Raw genomic sequence first — 13,461 nt, 5'->3', positions numbered from 1 at the left:
TCTGAATCCATGACGAGCAATGTACATTAGGTAAACAAAAGTCAGTCCATGTACTAAAACTTGGGGTAGGCCCATTTTTAACAATTGTCACCAGAACTGAAAAATCCAATCTGGATTGCTTGACATTGAAAATTTGTGCAAACCTGCTCTCAGTAACATTGGAAGTTTTTTATTTTTTTAATTTAGTGAGAATATTAAATCTAGCATAGCAATTAAGTCAAAACACTTGGACTTCTTACTGAACTTATAATGATTGTTTTTGTATGGAGTGTTAAAAGTACTGGGATCAAAACACTGATACGGATCTGCAGATTGTCAAGCAGGAGATCAATACCTTCTACCGTAGGTATTAATTTTCCTTGGCACACCTGGATCTGTCCCCAGTTACATATGTTTTGATGCGATTCTTTCTAACAATACTGTTCTTGGAAGGCACAGGTGGCCGAATGAGGGCCATCGACGCTCCAGTGCAAAATACGTAGTTGTTTTCTCAAATTCGTAATTGAACAACTTAATTTAAAATATTGTCATTTCTCACCCATGCGACAGAGAAATCTGCTTGTTTTGCTAACCTTACTTTTCCTGTCTCAGTCTAGTATCTCAGACCAATCGTCTCAGTCAAGGTGTCCACGCGCTCAGAACTACTTTTAAAAAAGAAACCATTCTTGTCTTCTGCTGTGCCTGACGTAGTTGTACTAAAACCAAACTACAACAACGGCAACAAATATATAACAAAAATATAGTAACTTAAGTTAAATCCATGTTTGAGAACACACCTTACAAAAACATTTAGAGAGAGACAAAGACTAACGCATATGATGTCGAGCTTTTTGGTATTATGCTTGTTCGTTCCACACAGCATGGTCAGTTCTATCCTATATGCAGTCCTAGCTCAGTACAGTTTTAAATCAGCGTCATTAAATGTAGCTAAAGCTACCTAATTTTAAATACTTCGTGTGAAACAAAGTATATACTGTTAGCTACATTTAATGACGCTGACCTGAAAATGACTGCGCTACAGATAGGATAAAATTCTCAATGCTGTGTGAAATGAACAATATAATAGGAAACACTGCTCCATGCATATAGACTATAGACCTATACATTTCATAGCCTCCCAACTCTCTTAACAACTACGAAAAACTTAGTAACAGCCAGAAAAGTTTTATATAAAACATGCTTTTTTTCTCGTTTTATTAAGCATCTCCATTGTACCCCGGTTGAATCAAAAAGATACCTACAATACTTAATGACAAATAATACACTTACCAGCCAGAAGGAATCATTTATCCGTCAGCACATAATTCCATAAGCAAATTTCACTGTAGCACTTGCCATATTTCCAGGACAGAAAAATAAATCTTCAAAGAATCCGTGAACTTGAAAGTTTAGCACATGTTTATCCGCTGGAGCCCGTTTTTGGAGGGTCTATTATTATATACAGAGGTAATTTTACAATCAATATTTAGGACAACACAAGTATGTCACGCACAGTTTCACCTACTCCAAAGAAAAGAATAGTTATATACGACAGTTTCCCATGAATAATCTAAAGAAAGATGTTACTCTTCGTTACAGCTTGTACCAAGTATAACTAGAGTAGAGCTGAGTAGCCAGTATCGTTTTATTATTTACAATATAACTTTTCAAAATTGGAACTGATGAAAATAAAACAGTTTCTTGTAATAAATATTAATTATTTATTGCCAATTTCATATAACATCCATATATTAAATGTGATAATACGTCATTATTATGCGACGTTTTATGTTTTCATTTTTCTTTGCTCACGCGTATAAACTGTGTACTTCGGACGCAACGGTCACACCACAGCCCTCATTAACATATTTATATTAATGCGCCGCATGTAAACATTGGATGTGAACACTAGTGCAGAATTCTTTTTACTTTAAAGGAAAATATTGGGTGAGAAAAATAATCTACTGTGAGGTTTGGACCGAGACAAGGAAATCTCAGTCGCGGGTTTATATTATATGTCTACCCACTCGGGCAAGCCTCGTGGGGAGACAAATAATATAAACCCTTGACTGAGATTTCCTTGTCTCGGCCCAAACCCCAACATAGATTCTATATATCTCGAACTTAAGATTAGTCTTAACGAAAGTCAGCTTGCGAAAATAAATATAAGTATGGGGTCACATCTAAATTTTATCCGACAAACCTGACCGGAAATATCTCCATGTTATTAATGCTAATTATTTTCTCCGTTAACTTTACATTGTCAGAATAGTTCAGTATTTCAAACGATGTTGCATTCGCCCGCACAATTCATATTGCACTCATAAAGGAACTACTTTCTACTGTAAACAAATAATGGACGCAGACAGCAGCACTTTCGAGTGATTTTGTTTGTCTGTGGATGAAGTAAGCCAGTTGTTTGAACCATTTAAAAGTAGAGATGCCAAAGCTGACAATGTGGATGAATTCATAGAGTCACAAAAGAAACTTTCAACGAAGTAGGCGACTTATGAACGTGATATTAGAAATGTGCAGCGATGGCTGTATGATAACTACTTTGTAAACAAATCATGTACACTCACGTAGTAGGCGGTTTACATTTTGGTTGATTAAATTTGTTTCTGAATGAGCTTAAGCAGATGTTTCGTGGACTGGCACATACCAGCTGCTTTGGTACATTCCGCGTTAACTTTTTTGATATAATGTTTCGGATTTAAGCTGGCGACAGACGCCAGATTTCATAAAATTGCTGGGTACCTACAAATAGCATGCAAGTGACAAGGTATAACTGTCTTCTTTAGCTGATAATAAGAATGGCAAAAAATATACTTACAGTTTTACATCCTGAATTTCCGCAAAACGTACTTTCTTATTTCTGCAAATCCGAATTACATGAGCCATGTCATGGGTTCTCAAGCTTGATTACACATTTCGGAATTGTACTGTAATTTCGACTATATTCCAAGTAAAATTACGTCATCCTTACTGCACTAAAAAATGAAAAAAACATTATATTCCATAGCGTCTTTTTGATAATTGCAATTAAAAGACTTCAAATTTTTCCCACATTATGATTTCAAACATTCAGTGATAGAACAGAAATACACATGCAGATGTCAACACGCTGTGCTCCGTCGCCGTTGAAATCCGATATACTTCATGTAGAATTGGCACATATAAATCCAGTCCATAATCACGAAATTTTGTAGAAACGACAAAACTACCAAAACCTTTTAATTCCAGATCAAATGGAAAAGTTGTTGCAATGCGCATTCATTCACAGTGTGACTCCAAATTTCAATTTGAAGTAGACCAAAACGCCATTTTCTTTCGAAAGTTATGTCAAGCGCGCGACTAAGTTCAAATTTATATGGGCGGAGTTATGTGCGCATTAATAATGTTGTTGTGCAATGATGAATCTGCGCTCGTGTATTTAGTTTAGAATACGGCATACATTCATTTACTTTGTTTCGTATAGTGTATCTTTGTTTACATAATTAAGCCTTAGATAGAATAAGAAAATGAGCATATGATAAAAAGGTTACTGCATTTGTACGGGAAAATATGAACTCGTTTTGTCGGATGGATATACTTCACTCCCTAGGTCGTGCAGTATTTCCATCCAAAAAACTCGTTCATATTTTCTCATACAAATGCAGTAACCTATACATATCGATGGGTTGATGCTTAGGGATACGTTTGACTTGCTGCTGATAGGTCCATATATAATTTCCTTATCTTGTACATTACTGACAAATGGGGAAGGGGGTTCTTAATATTCAATAAGTAAATTAAGGACAGCCTTCTGATTAGTCCCCGGGAAGATATTTTCAATGACTGTATGGCAGTTGTACCAGTAAAGTAAATTATGATTGGCTGGAAGTGCGTATGCTTATTGTACCCGGTCACGATGTGTCTGCGCAAGGTTTTGCTTGTCAAGCAATTATACTCCACGGTGACGTTATTAATAGAACAATTGTGATAGACCATGAACGCTACCCGATGCAAAATATAATTTGAAAAAGAACACAAACTTGTGAGATGAAATCGCCATGAAACCCGTTTGCTAGCGAAATATAAACGCGTGTACGCTGTGGCGGATACAGTATGTGGCCTTTGCGTAGCGGAAATTGCGGCCACATCGACTATCATAAGCATGCCAAACGGATATGCTGTTGGGGTTATATCGATATTAACGATTAGAGCGGGCGTGCGGGCAAATTAATTTCATTACGATGACATCAATGGGTACGTGTTTATTCGGAAATAAATTCGTGGCCTCTCAAAACAGTTATTATACAATTAGTTCGCTATATGCGGTGGCCATCAACCATAAAATCATTACCACGGAGGAGTTCGAGATTGTGTTAGTGGAAGCTGAAAAGTTCCGACGACTTCGTGCACAGATAGGGAACAAGGGCGCAAGCGTTCGAGGCAAAACCGAAACAGGAAATCGATTTATCTGCGGTAAAAATAAAGTAAACGTAAATGCGCTTTACACAGTTGACTTAAGTTTGTGGACATGTCATGTAATTCACTTTGTGACCGAAGGATAGCGCTTCGTACAACCCATAGTTACCCCGCGAGCTAGACCTGTGTATGACGCGGTTGTGTGGTTAACACGGGTTTGCGTTTCGAAACCTTGCAGATTTATTTTTCAAAAACGTGTCGCGCGCGTGTGCACATTGGGAATGCAGTTGCGTTTATCTGTGCGGTCAAATTCATGGGGATAGAAGGCCTATAGCCAGCTCGGTAATAAAAGTATCAAACCCCTGTTAATTCACTACTTGAGCTTATGGTACGGTATAGGAGTGTAATTAATCCCCTTGGTACAATTTGTACAATTATGTCAAATTACATTTAATCCCGGGTTCTTCCTCTACCATTAATACTGGCAGCCATGTACATTCTATCGTGTGCTGAAAAATGGCGTTAAACCCTACAACGACAACAATAAATTATTCTAAAAAAAGAAAACAAAGAATACTGGAATCTGAAATAGCAGTTCTTTTCTTAAATGCTTACCTTTCAGGCATGAATGTGATTGGAAGATATGTAATGAAATTTCTAAATCGGGTGGTGCAACCTGTAAAACTAGCTCCACCCACTGAGTATGCCCGGCATCCCTCAATATCAGATAAATATAGCTTCTTCGTCAATGTAGGTTCGCATTTCAGTCTATAAAACCCAGTTTTATGCGAATACTATTACATTAGTTGGATTTTATTCAGCTAAGATGGATGCCGAGACTTAATACTGGTGAGTGACTATCAAACCTAGATAGATCTTGTTACCATTCAATATTAATACTAGTTCTTCTGTCATTACTACTACTAATACTACTTCTACTACTACTACTACTACTACTACTAGCAAATGTGTTGATATTTTGGTTGGTCTTTTCTCATCACAAGGTTGGCCTACCCCACCCCCTCCCCGGTCGTAGTTATTAAAGCCTCTGCCTGGAATTCTTGCCGTCTTCGGACTGTTTCTTTACGTTGTCTGGGTTTAGTTTTCTCATTAGCATCCGGAGTGATACACGGGCATATGAATTACTAGTTCTTGGTGCTGGTTATCTCTTGAAACATGCAAGAATAGGTATTATCGTACACGAGAAGTAATTTATTTGCGCTATAATAATACATAAAAATATGAAACTATTAAAACTAATGAAGTTTGTAATTAATTAATAAATTAACGTGTTTTATATATTTTTGCGAGCCTACAGAGCGTGTCAGAAAATGAGACTGCTCTTACCTCCATGTGGCCTAACTTTATAGTTCGGTAATTCGGTCAACAGCGTGTAACTTTCAATTGAATGAATCAATTAAACATGTGATCTTCCTTTGCACAAGCCTACGGGCCGTGACAGTTAATATGAAACCACCCTTACTTCTTATATGACCTCTTCTTCAAAGCTAGGTAATTTGGTTCACTGAAATTACAGTGTAGATTATATACCTAACGAACAATAGAAGCTAAACTAGATTTATTTGTTTCTTTTACGACTACCTACATCGATGAACCTTTAGGTTTATTATAATAATTTACTAAACACGAATCTACATTTTGTTCCTAGTGTACATGCAAGTAACCTACCAGTATTTTGTCATAAATTCGCAGCAATATTTCTTTTCTACGAAGTCAGCATAAATTCATCTGCTTAATATACATGGTTTCCATTAGTCAGCATAAATTCAACTTTATGAAATTCGTGGTTTCCAAGAGGCAGCATGAATTGTAACAGCTGCATGCAATTCGTGGTTTTCGTGAGGCAGCATGAATCGTAACATCTGTATGAGATTCGTGCTTACGACTTACATCATTTTTAATAGTTGTTTTGGGGTTTAACGGACTTTTTCAGCTCACGATAGGGTAAATAAAGAACCCCGCATGGCTGATAGAGGAAGAATGCGGGAAAACCTTTGTAAGAACCACTGACCCACGACGTGAAACTACCAAATATCTTAGTAGCTACGGCAAAGACATGCTAATAATATGCATGTGTATGAATATCAGGTTATCTGCACGGATTTATCCTCTGAATCGTACAAATATAGCTAGCAGAGATTTGATGACACCTGGTTTGGTTTCTGATGTTGTTTACAGTAGCCGGACAATTCGGAGAGCGGATAATGCAGATAGTGGACAATTCGGAGAATATTCGGAAAATGCAAACACGATTAAATTGATCTTGTTTAGAAACGTCAATGGATTTAGTTAAAGGACAACATATGACTCTGTGTGTGTGTGTGTGTGTGTGTGTGTGTGTGTGTTTGTGCGTGTGTTGAACTGTTACCAGTGATACTACCCTTTTAAAAACACTTGTTCCTAATCTAAATTCTATCACTGAATAATAATAATTGTCATGTAACACCAACAAAACCCAGATAATTAGGCGATGTCTTAAAGTCAACTCATTAAGACCAAATCCTTTGTCACGTTCAGCCTCATTCTTTCAGCAGGCACATGAATAGACCGCAAAACAAGAAATATCGAGATTTGGATCGCCGCCTTTATTGTATTGAATTCCAATTATGGTACATATATAATTCCACTTATTACTGACGTGGCTTTAGGTACAATATTAACCTAATTGCATACATATCTGACTTATCACAGTTTACTAAAGCGCTTCTTTTTTTTACGATCATGGAAATTAAGCATCTAGTGTTATGACCGAGCTTATCTCGAATACGAAACAAATATTACTTGTTATCGTTCTATGATGCATGCTCGCTAATTTAGACTGATACCAGCCTCCGCCATCATATAGTCTATAATGAAGGTACAGAAATTTAGTAGTTTTTGCCATTATTTGCTGCGCCAAACGTATGTGAAACTGCCGACCAATCACTATATTTCTTCGGAAGTGGCCTCCAAACTATATTCGGACGTCACTTTTGTGCGAATAACGTCACTGACTCACTACAGTTCAGTCGGATCGTCCTCGATCGTTTCCATCGCATGATAGGTAGAAACCTCTTACGTAAAAAAGGGCCACTTTAAATCACTCTTGAGCCAGTGGGTGTGTTACGTCATACTAAATTGATAAGGTCACTAGGAATTGATGACGCATGATCATTACAGCAACGCAATCAATAGTTACAGATAATTGTAACTGAATTTTTTTAAAATATCTTCATTAGGGGTCGTCCATTAATTATGTCAACAAAATGGGGGGGGGAGGAGTTTGAAGAAGTTTGACAATTGTTGACATGGGGGAGGGGGAAGTTCAAGATAAATTGACGTCAACAATGTTACCTCTATGTTGCTTCACAAGTCATGTTGAAGAAGCATGTTCAACAGCACCGACAACGCGATCTTGGGCCTACGCAATTACCACATACTCCTCCACCGCAAAGAATTCGGCCAATACGATTGGCTGCCAAAAGACAGAGAGAGCTGATGGCAATTATTGCTCATAGAGAGATGTTAAGCGCAGAATGGTTGGATGAAGATGATGTTGACTTGTCGGGTGTATCGGTTCCACAAGAAATTAGTGAATCAGCCACTATGAATTCAAAGTGTTATAGTCAATTTGAAATCTGTTAAACAAGTATAAAAAAATGTATTAAAATTTATTTGTAGACTTTTTAATTTCCATAATTCTATTTTTAGCATAAAAGCCAGCCGTATAAAATATTGTTAGTTGGGGGGGGGGTAAAATTTTATTAGGGGGGTCACTGAAAGTTTTACAGTTGTTGACAAGGGGGGGAGGGGGGTAAAAAATTGCCTAAAAATTGTTGACATAATTATTGGACGTATCCTTACACAGTTTCACGAATACTATTTGAATTAAATGTACTGGTATTTCACTGATTTTTGCAAACGTCGTTGAGTGCTATTTTTAAGACCTATCATCTTAATTGACTTGTTCGTTCGCCAAAATTTACCAATTTAGGATGGGTCACTACGATTATCTTTGAGACTCTTTCCGAGAGCCGAAGATAGTTGACTTGCATAGTAAAGACCTGGGGATGTTCTGAATTCACATGCATAAGTTACAATTGGAACACCCTCTGCCTTCTGCCGACATGCTTGGAGAAACCTTAGATGTAAATAATTGTCATTTTGAACTGACCTCAAACCATAGCTGCTATTATATCATGACAATTTAATTGACGTCACAATGTTTACATGACGTGTCATTACACACAGCAACGAAAGCATTCAATTACTGGTATTAAAACCAAATGATTTCTTCATTTATTTTTTTAAAAAAGTATTAAGTTGCCTGAATGACACTCAGGATTAAAAGTGCAAGTATTCATTGATTGGGGAATTGTAATCACATTTAAGCTGTACAATTGGAATTAGTCCTGTTATAAATAATGTAACATGTGAGAAAAAATATAATAGCTATTTATTATATACCTTTTAAGTTTCTACCTCAGAAAGGGTCAGAAATGTATCGACATCATTTCCTTCTAGTAGGAGAATGACACTGTTGATTTCTGAATCCGAATTACCATACTCTCAAACGAGACTGGAGCTACCTTATCCTCGAGGTTTCCTGGTTAAAATAGTAGTGCCCCTAGCGATGGAATGCCAGAACTAACAGTAAACAAGCTCTCACCGCGACGTTAGTTAAAAAAAAGAAGAAAAAGCTTACAAAATATATAAAATATCTTTAAGGCCCAACCCATGATTTTGGCAACAGTTATTCGAGGCTTTTTTTTAAGTCGAAAATATGGTTGGTTCTTTTGAAACAAGATCACATTCGGAAATCGCGCACCAAAACATTGCTGTACAGGAACTTGCGACCCATTTATAGAAGTTCATGGTTGGTAACGTTGGTAAGTTTCTCTCATAATGAATTTTAAATTATTTATATTGCAATTAATTATCTAAAAATTAATAGGTATAAAACAAAAGTAGGCTATAATTCTCACATTACATGTAATTAAGTCTGATGGCTACATCACGTCTCTTGGTCTCGGAATGATCTTGATTTTCTGATGCTAACAACTTTACGTGTCGCGTGACCCAGCAACCAAGATCACGATATATATTAAAAATATCATGGCTTTTTAAGTGTTGGTATAAATCCATTTGATATACCAATGCTGTTGATATCAAATTGTGATCCGCCCATGGCGCATTAATATGCATTTATAAATATAGTTTCAGCATTAGGTTATGGTTCCATATTAGGCTATCACTTCTGTATTCTATAAATATGTGATGAATACCCACTTATTAAAAATTAGCGCTTTACTAAAGTAACGAAAAAATATTAATAATCCCCGTCTTCTAAACGAATTAAACACTGTGCAGGATTTCATCGAAATCATCGGCTCCTCTCTCTCTCTCGCTCTCGTGCATACGGGAGATAATACGGGGAAGTATGTAGAGTGAGAGAGAAAAAGAAAACTGAACTTGCACCAAGTAACCTACAAGAACTTGGACTTTCGTAAAGTTTGTATAACATTCCATGGGATTTTAATACAGTGTTCAAACCACCAGTGATACAAAGTTGCAACAGTCTGTCAAGATTTGTACGATACTCAGTAAATTTACTGGTTCGAAGGAACAAAGATACTCTAATCTATTTAATCCTTCGTTTGTTTTTATTTCTTTCTTTCTTCATCTTTTATATAACCTATTAATAAGGGTAGAAAAACAGAGTTTTTAATATTAAAATGTCACAAGGCCGCTCTATCCTCCCTCAACCTCTCACGCTGTCGAGCTGGTAAGGCATTAGACTAATCGGTCAATAAAGAAACATAGGGATGGGCAATGAATAAATGTCTTCATGATAAGTCTTCCCAAACCAAACACCACATCTCTCTCTCTCTCTCTCTCTCTCTCTCTCTCTCTCTCTCTCTCTCTCTCTCTCTCTTCGTAATACCAGCGAAAATACTTTCAAAAACGAATTTAGCGGATTTACGTCTGTGTCATACGACAATGTCTCTGGACCTATTAATGATGACAAAATCTAGTCACACGAAGCAATGGGAAGGGAAACTTAAGTTAGAAGTGTAGGATAGAAACTACTGTAGGGTTTGTGAAAATGTTAATTAAATCGTAATAATGACATAGACGAATGCAAATACATTGAAATATTTGAATTTTCTCTTGATGGTTCCTCGTTTGGCTTAGTTGATATTTCCAACTCGTTTCAGCATGCTAGCCGGTTTGAGCAAGCTAGCGCGTTCAATGTGTTAAAAGAGTTAACCATGCTGTGTTTGTAGTATTCTATTTTCTACATTTAAACCATATTTCTAGTTTAAATCATAGCATGTCTTAATCAGTATGAATGGAAATAGAGGTTCAGCAGCTAAACGAAGCTAAATGAATCAACTTATCAATTTGCAAATGAGATCGCATTTACTGGCAAAAGGTTAAAAACTACAATTTATATCGGAGACACCTAACAGGGCTCTGCAGAGTTTATTTATTCCGTCATTACACATTTGCTTGTAGTCTGTCTTAACTACGCTGGAAATGCAAGTATGTGTATTTGTATGTCATATAAATAAGATATATGTATAGTATGTACGATATATTTTTGATATACCAGATACTGTAGAAACGTTTAATTAATAAGAAGCTCGGCAAGCCTCGTTTGCGTTTATTGATTTTTTTAAATATATATATGTGTGTGTGTGTGTGTGGTTTGTACGCTGTATCATTGATATAGGCCATACCAGGAGATATAAAATTTCTTCATTAAAGGCAGATGAGGTTTGCCGAGTTTCCATTTAGATAAAAGTTTATTCAACGAGTGGTATATCAAAGATGCCGCGTGCATATTATGCAAATATTGTATTTATATACGATCCACATCCCAATATATGTTACGTGCATTTCGAACTGATTTAAGATTGATTAAAAGCAACAGCATATTGATGGAGTGAATTAACTCTTATCATCCCTGCCTGGTGTGTCCGCTACAAAACGTAGTTCTTTACCTTTTGCAGCTAATCTTAAAACTCTTTGGGAATTGATAAGTTGGTTCTTTTCTTTGTTTAGCTTATATTTTCATTCATATTGATTAAATAAATATCAGACAAACATATTATTTAAACCTTAAATATAGTTTAAATGAAGAAAGAAGACCATTACCAATACAATATGGTTAGCTTTTGAACACTAAACAAGCTGCCATTCAATTAATGGTGAGTATATTGAAACTAGTAGGAAATATAAACTAAGCGAAAGAACGAACCAGCGTCATTCAAACATTTAAATATATTGAACGTTGATTTAAGTCATTATTATGCTTTAATGAACATTGATACCGACATGAATGTGTTTCGATCTTTCCCCTTTCCTTTATTCTGTTTGACTAAATTTGACCATCATTCATAACTCCAGAGACATCGTCACTAGACACAGGCATAAATCAGCTACGCTCGTTTTTTTTTCCACTGATTTTCTTCTTAAGATATATAAGAACCTCAGAGACTCATTGTTTGGAACCCTGTCCTGTCATCTTATCCTCATCAGTTTCCTCAGGCAGCCCAAGCAAAAATGGTTCTGCTTCTTGGCAAGGTGCCTGTACACTGTCTAGATTTCTCAAGCACTTCAGCAGGGTCGGCAACACAGTGTCTTTGTTGACCTTAGTAGACTCGTGCATCTGCGCTCCCACACATTTTCATATAGTCTGCCAAAGGACACGTTTAGCCAAGCAATTCTGAAATTCGTTTCATCGTCGAAATAGACTGCACGTGTCAGTGTGCTGCCGAGATAGATGAAATTGTCTGCTTCCTTTATGGTTTTGTCATTTACTGTGACAGTAGGATGCACATAAGGCTTTACTGATGCAGTTCTGGTGCATCACCTGTCTTCTTGATACTAATTGTGATTTTACAACTGTGACAAGCTGAAGAGAAATGGTCCATACTGTGTTGCATGTCAGACTCAGATTTGGCATTCAAGGAACTGTCGTCAGAAAATAGGAGATCACGAACAGTCACTTCCTGTGATTTCATCTTTGTCTATAGTCTTTTAAGATCGAACAGCTTACCATCAGTCCAGTATTTTATGTCGATCACAGTGTCATAATCACGTAAGGCATCAGTGAGTATGGTGGAGAACATCATACTGGAGAGAGTCGGGACGAACAGACAGCCTCGCTTGACTCACTGGTAACTGGCAATGGTTCTGATGACTCACCGTCATCTACAACACGATCGACCATGACATCATGAAATTGCTGAGCTATTGCTATGACTTTCTCCTGCATCCAACTTTCGCCATGATTTTCTAAAGGCCTCCACGACTGACCGAGTAAAAGGCTTTTGTCAGGTCAATGAATATTGTGTACAGGTTGGAGTTCTATCCCTGGCAATTTTCCTGGTGTTGACGAGCTGGAAACTCATTGTCTGTGGTCCCTCGTCATTCCCTGAAGCCACACTGACTTTATGGCAATAACCATTGATCGATGTAACGCAAAAAGCGATTCAGCATGATTCTGGAACTGACAGTGTCAGCTATTGACATCAAGGAGATTCCCCAATAGCTGTCACACGATTTATGTTGTCTTTATGCTCGTACAAATGGACGATGGATGCATATTTGTACTCTTGATGTATTGTCCACATTGATTGGAAGAGTTCATTTAGTTTCTGTGCCATGTGAGAGCCTCTGGCTATGTAGACTTCTTCTGGTATAGCATCTGCTCCAGATGTGTTGTAATTTGACATCATGTGGATTGCTATTACATTTACAGTTAACTCCGGAAGATCAGCAAGTGATATGTTTCCAGTTGGAGTAGTAGATCAGTGGCACTTTTGCTGATATAGTTACCTCGTACAACATACATCATATGGGACAGCACACCAAGCCTGTTCTCCATCCTCGATCCCGCAGTGAGAATATTGTAATTAGGAAAATTGACCAAACGTTATATCATGGATATTTAATATGCATAAACGAATTGATCTCCCTTGCGTTAAACCTCTGGATGACATTGCAATTAATTCGATTAAAATGGTATCAGTTTCTTCTATATATACGTTTTAAATGTCATTT

General features: G+C 37.0%; 1 protein-coding gene across 2 annotated transcripts in view; it reads left to right on the top strand.

Moving 5' to 3' along the window:
• The window catches only part of LOC149803911 (histidine ammonia-lyase-like), a 55,597-nt gene that overhangs the window by 15,385 nt on the left and 26,751 nt on the right, over positions 1-13,461 (top strand). Inside the window, exon 1 of one of the 2 annotated variants that reach the window (XM_089953726.1) lies at positions 5,118-5,238. The exons of the other annotated variant lie outside the window; for it this stretch is intronic. The gene's annotated coding sequence lies outside the window, so the exon portion shown is untranslated. Of the gene's footprint in view, positions 1-5,117; positions 5,239-13,461 lie in introns of those variants that run through there. 2 annotated transcript variants of the gene reach the window in all.

Source organism: Sinohyriopsis cumingii, chromosome 3 (genome assembly GCF_028554795.1).
Source record: "Sinohyriopsis cumingii isolate HCF-2022 chromosome 3, ASM2855479v2, whole genome shotgun sequence".
Classification (NCBI taxonomy): domain Eukaryota; kingdom Metazoa; phylum Mollusca; class Bivalvia; order Unionida; family Unionidae; genus Sinohyriopsis; species Sinohyriopsis cumingii.
Note: the sequence above shows the minus strand (reverse complement) of the source record. Positions and strands in the feature narration are given on the sequence as shown.